This window comes from Amblyomma americanum, chromosome 6, assembly GCF_052857255.1.
Source record: "Amblyomma americanum isolate KBUSLIRL-KWMA chromosome 6, ASM5285725v1, whole genome shotgun sequence".
In the NCBI taxonomy this organism is placed as follows: domain Eukaryota; kingdom Metazoa; phylum Arthropoda; class Arachnida; order Ixodida; family Ixodidae; genus Amblyomma; species Amblyomma americanum.
In genome coordinates, this window is record NC_135502.1 from 28,345,934 (window position 1) to 28,352,582 (window position 6,649).

Sequence of the window (6,649 nt, forward strand, 5' to 3'; positions counted from 1 at the left end):
GATACGCGCACGACATCCTCCTTTTCCCGCTCGCGTTTCTCCGAGACAGAGGCAATACTGAGTGAACAGAAGCGGCGAAAAAGGGTGCGCGATGGAAGGAAGCACACAGTTTCTCAAAATCACGTAGGGAGAAAGGAGGCGCCTCCGCTTATACGAGTTTCTTTAAACAGCGCTTCATATCCTCCTTGGAAATGCCGGGAAATGCGAACCGCACATGGAAGCACATGTTAACTTCGTATTCGGCTTGACTTGCGTTTGCTCGAAAAGCTGCATCCGTGTGCTGTGCAATGTCAGCGCACGTTAAAGATCCGCAGGTGGTCCAAATTATCCCGGAGCCCTCCACTAGGGCACCTCTTTCTTCCTTTCTTCTCTCAGTCCTTCCTTTATCCCTTCCCTTACGGCGTGGTTCAGGTGTCCGCCGACATGTAAGACAGATACTGCGCCATCTCCTTTCTCCAACAACCAGTTTTTTATACAATGTTATATAAATAGAATAAATATAGCGCTTTTACAGTCACGAACCCACTAAATATATCCGTTGCCATCTGGAGGGCGCTTTTTGAAGGCTTTGCTCCAGAAAATTCAGCTGAATCTGCGTTTTAAGCCAATTCTTAGCCAAACCAAACACAACGTTCACACTTTCCAGCATTCCCACCGTTGAGGAACGATCGCAGTGCCACAATTCCCCCTCTCGGATCTGCGTGGAATGTTGTGAAAAAAAAAAAGCTCAGGAATGAGCCAGGAAGAGTGTTTCAGGAATAGCTTATGTATAGTGGCAGTAATTATTTCCGCTTTTGTATATTCTCCGTCAGGTAAGCGCCGCGTCCTCCTTTTTGTTTTGTTTCTTTCTTGTTTTCATTTTTAGACACGGAAATGAAAAGGAATGATGAACAAGAGGGGCGATCGGGAGCGGGGCTGCGAAGCGGCACAGCTGGCGTTCTCCTCCCTCCTGCAGCCTGAGACGCAAAAACGCAGGTTCGACGCTGAATGCGGCAGCGGTACTGTTTTCAGTTTCCCCCTTTCTCAAAAGAGACCGAGCCAAATGCAGCAGCGTACGCAACTGAAATGGCGCAAATTAGTGCCGATGCAAGAAGCGCGTCGAAAGCGCGTGTTGATAGCTGCTGTTTGCAAACAAGTTTATAAGCAGAAGTGTTTTTTTTTTATTTCTGTGTCTGGCCAAACGAGACGTTACAAAATCTAACTTTGAAAGGTGCTCAATCTTAGTGCCGCATGAATGTGTGTCGAGGCTTTGCAAAAGAGCGTCCTTTAAAACGTCTCAGACCTCACAAGAACATTGTTGTGAGCCGTTCCTCTCGTTATTTTAAACAGGAGGAAGACAAAAATTTAAAAAAAGAAACTTGAGGGGACACTGAAGCTCCACCTTAACGGCATGACGCGATAGCGTTAATGGATCCCTTGGGGGCCTGTAATCGTCTTTGCGTATCACTTCCCAGACATGGATACTATTCTTTCGTTCACTCCTCCGTCGCCTAGGCTCTGCCTACGTGCCCAGAACAGAACGGGAGCCTTAACGCATTCATATTAAAAATCTACTTCCCCAACTGACTGAAGCAACGCCGAAGTAATTAATAGGGCTGCTACTGGCAGCATTTTTTCCAATGCCTTTGCCGCTGCTCTGTGTGACCAGCACGCCGATTACCCACGGTGGCCAAGCCTATTTGGCTTTGTACGATATCGTTACTATACCCAGAATGCATACTGGGTGAGAGAAACCGTACCATTGTCGCAAAAGGGGCAGCTTGAGATGCTTCAATGGGCTAAGCAAAGTAAGGGAATAACCCCAAGCGTTTTAGGGCGGCGCTGACCTTCTAGGCGGTCGAGAAATGGTTTACGAACTGCGTTTCAAAGTAACCTGAGTTCAGACCATTTTCACACATCAGTGAACAATATCTCCTATGCGGTTCCCGGGGCTTCGGCGTTTGTACACGGCGCCTCCCGCGTTACGAAACGCGTCGCACTCGGAGATCTGGCAACACTGTAAATAACGCCGCGCAGCTGGCGTCGAGGTTCTTGCAAGCGGGTCCACGTAAGCGGAGGCGTCGCGCCGACGAGGCTTTCCGCGATTGGCTGCAGCGCCGCGACCGCAGCTGCGTCTTCCGTCCGGTGCACCTTTCGCGCCCGGATGTGCGTCAAGGGGCCGCGGCGGTGACGATGACGACGACAGAGCTGCTGCTTGGCCAGGCGTCAGAAAGGCGCGCCCGGTGTGGAGCGGCCGCGCGCGCTTCTTGCGGACGAAGCCAGGCCCGTCGCACGTGGCTCGAGCGGAACTCCGCACGCGGGCGTCGACACTTTCGCTTTGCGGTCTACCTGCGCTAACGAGTTTACGCTTTCTGATGACTCTGCCTGAAAGCGCGATGAGCGTGTGTTTGACTCTCTGCGGTTTGTGCGCCCAGTGCTGGGTGTCGTCGATTTCTGCTGAGGCGTTTTTTTTTTGTCGCTCGTCAGGACGTAGTAGAACCCATTTATTCAGCCAGTTAATATTCTGATGCACTATGGGCAGCATGCGAATTAACCATACTTACGCCGATCGTACCAGTGCATTTGCTTGCGGGACCGAAATTTATTTGCTATCTTCTCATCTGATGCACTGTGTTTCTCTAATCAGACTAAGGCTTGTAGGCAGATGTGTTCTGCATGAACGGGTTCAAACACCAGTTACACTGCTGAGGGGCATAGAGCAAAAAAAATTAACCGAAGAACATGAACGCAGTCGCTTATAAAAGCAAAACTGCTCATGAATCCTTACAATTCTTCTGCGCACTAAAACATCATCGAATAGCCGGCTTGTCGCAGACAGCTGCGTTGTCTAACGTAAAATTAACCACTTCGACGACTACATTGCTCTTCGAAGTGACCTGAGTGGCATAATTGGAGTAGCAAACTGCCAATATGTCTCCGAACTCGACTGAAGGCTTCTACCGTGAACAAGGCCGATTCCTATCACCGCCATCTGTGCCAAAGCATTGCAGACAGTTGTGTATCTTTGTCGAAGTTAGCTCACACTACTCCTATTCACACATCCGTGAAATATCATACCTGATTTTCAATCGTCCTCAGGTATACGATACATTCAAAACGGTGCTGCTTGCTTCATTTAACGCAGCATTTAACAACTGTGGAAAAACGCAACCGACGGCTGCGTTTTTATGGAGGAAAAACGCTAAGGCACCCGTGTGCTGTGCGATGTCAGTGCACGTTAAAGATCCCCAGGTGGTCGAAATTATTCCGGAGCCCTCCACTACGGGCACCTCTTCCTTTCTTTCTTTCTTCTTTCACTCCCTCCTTAATCCCTTCCCATACGGTGCGGTTCAGGTGTCCAACGATATATGAGACAGATACTGCGCCATTTCCTTTCCCCTAAAAACCAATTATTTATTTAATTAAACTGATATTATATATTTTTGATAGCGTTGTTTATTGCCTCTGGGCATAAGGGGAGTTGGGAAGAAAAGATAAAAGAAAGAAAATAAAAGAGTAGGTGGGTGTTAAATAAAGCAGGAAAGGTGTGCCGATCTAATGAAGGCGAGGAGGGAGCGGTGATGTGGCCCCTGCGTCCAATTATATTATATTTTGTCGCCCTCTTAAAATTAATCGTTATTTTGCCCTTTTATGTCTGCTTCTTACATACGTCGATAGCACAAGGTCATTCTCCATTCGCCTTTGAAACTCCATAGAGAATTTACCGGCGTGTTCAAAATCAACACAGATTCAAGCGTGTTTTTGTCTGGGCACGTGCTCTCAATTTACCTGCCTATAGCTCTGTGCCATTTCATCTAGGAATGGTATTTTTCCCGATGTCAGTGTTTCGATCACAGGTCGTTTATGTTTTGTAACCGCTTGTATGCGCGGCATGCTTCATAAAAATACATTTCCGTTTTCTGCGTTGCGAAGTCTTTCTAATTTTTGTTTTGTATCTCTTATTATATTTACAAGCGCTTTCATGTTACGTAACCCCATTTCCCCTAACTTACAAGAGCCTGCGAGGTGTTTTAAATTAATAAAAAGACCATGAAGCTGCAGCATTATGCCTCATGTTACACATGCTGTAGAGGCGACTTTTTCGTATAACTTATAAGCTATGGATGGCGTGACACAGCTCGCGAGAGAACGTGACCACGACACATTCGCTTCATGTCCTTCATAGACCTCGCCTTCAAATTTAAATCTCGCGGTATTTTCTGGCCAATCATTCGGTGCGTAGCCGATCTTCCAGAGGTCAGTTGTTTCTCTACCGAGGCCAAGCACTCCAGGAAGGAGGGGGAGGGTGACGGAAATAAGGTGAGGTAATGGCAGCGTTACATGAGTAGTGAATGTGTTCTGTATCTGATTGCAGCAGAATTAACATCTCGAGAGGGATAAACTCATTTCTTCTCTTTTAAGGGGTTAGGTCCGCATATGAGAAGTTTCGGTCACTGCTTAACCGCAGGCTTCGCATGTTCTTTGAAACAAAAATTCCCCTGGAAACGACAGCTAGGTCGTTCCATCGCTTTAGACGGTCGCACTAAAATCGCATTATATCATCTGTACCAAGTCGAATATATACTCATAGTGTGCTGACGAGAGTTGCTTTTACGGTAACATGGGAACGGGAAAAGTTTTCTCGCGGGACGACCTCAGCCTATGACATACTCTACAACGCCGTTAAACACTCCGAACCCGCGCCTAGACGCGTCGTGTGGGCGCCGGCCCACCAGGGACTCCGTGGTAACGAAGTGGCTGCCCAATGCGGCTGCCCGAGCACTTGTCCTCAGGACACCTACTTCCGCGTCCTCCCCAATCGATGAGCCTAGCCGACAGCTTCTGTGGTTTCGAGAAATCGTCGACTATCACAAGGACAGGCATCGCTAGTTCCCTCCACCGGCAAAGGGGCTGTCGAAGGCAGACGGACGCATTCTGCGACAGCCACAGACTTAGCGTTTTTCCTCCATAAAAACGCAGCCGCCGCGGTTCGAACCCGATCGCGGCGGCTGCGTTTTTATGGAGGAAAAACGCTAAGGCGCCCGTGTGCTGCGCGATGTCAGTGCACGTTAAAGATCCCCAGGTGGTCGAAATTATTCCGGAGCCCTCCACTGCGGGCACCTCTTCTTCCTTTATTCTTTCACCCCCTCCCTTTTCCCTTCCCTTACGGCGCGGTTCAGGTGTCTAACGATATATGAGACAGATACTGCGCCATTTCCTTTCCCCAAAACCAATTAATTAATTAATTAATTAATTAATTAAAGACGAACACCTACTGGTGTCCCGCCATGGCTGCTCGCCATGACCCGAAAGTGAATCCTTTGTGCCCACACTGTGACGAGCTCTGTTCTCTATCCCATATGGTGCGGGCCTGTCCACTCATTTCCCGCTTTCCTCCCCACCCCAACCCACTAAAGAGGCTTAATTGGGAGACCTTCTCCTCGAGTGCGACGACACAAGCTGCCCTCGCACACCGGGCTCGCTGGGCGGCGGGATCTTGCGGCATCCCGGACTAGGGACGTGGACCAAAAAGCTCCCGGCATTCACTAATTGCGCCGGTTTATCCCCTCTGTTTAATTGTTAAAGGTTTGCTCTCTCTTTCTCTCGAACCTTGTTTGATGAGAAAGTTAAACAAACAAAAACATTGCGCGCTATAGGAAGTGTCATTAGAGGGACTTAGTTTAGCGCGATCTGTGTTCCGCTACCGTGATCTGCTTACGCGACGACCCATCTGCGCCAGCGCAGTGGAAAGTGCGCTGCCCTCGGTGCCATCTGCGCATGCGTAAGTAGCTCCCCGCGGAAGCGGATTACGCTATGCTAAATCTCTCTATTTATTCTCTTTTTGATGCCTGCCAGCTTTCCTATTAGCACCTGTTTCCATAGGTGTCTTCACAGCACTGCTGCTGACGTCACAACCATAATTAGGTAATTTCTTCCTCCACCTCTTTCCCTACCCACCCCTTCGAAACCTGAGTCTATCTCAGCAGCCGAGTTTGCCACAAGTACTAACAGCGGATGTTCCTCGATACAATTCATTAGAGAGGTGCTCTAAACAAAAAAAAAAGAAACGCACTGCACTGCTGTCCGTGATGTTTCGAACAACAGCACAAACCTCTGCGCAACCCCTTAAAAAGCGAGAACTAGGGAAGCGCAGCCATGAAGAAATGAGGTGCGCTCGTCAGCCGACCGACAAGCGCGTGCGTCAAGCTGCCGACGACAGCATTTCGCGATTCGGCTCGGCAACCACGCCAACAGGACACGCATATAGTAGCGCGCACATCTCCGGCGGCAACCGAAATAGCGTTGCTGCATTTAGCAATGCGTCCGCTGGTGTGCGCGCTCCGCCGAACAAGTGTGCGGCCAGCGGTGCGCCGCTGCCCATGAAGCGAAGTCAGCCACGTGGGCGCGGTGCGGGCACCACAAACGAAACCACCCACGCAGGCCGCGCGCCGTAAAGGGTTCTCTCCTGTACCAAAGCAAACAAGCTGACGCGAATTGATTATTTGGCGCCGGCAGTGCCTGCATGCCACGTTGACTCTGCCGCAGGTTGTGTGGGAGTGCGCTGCCGCCTTTTCACCGCTGACCCTATATTAGTCAGCGTCACTGCAAGTTGGATGTCGTGGGAAGCTATAAGGTGCAAGGCACATACCTATATACGGCAGACGTCGAC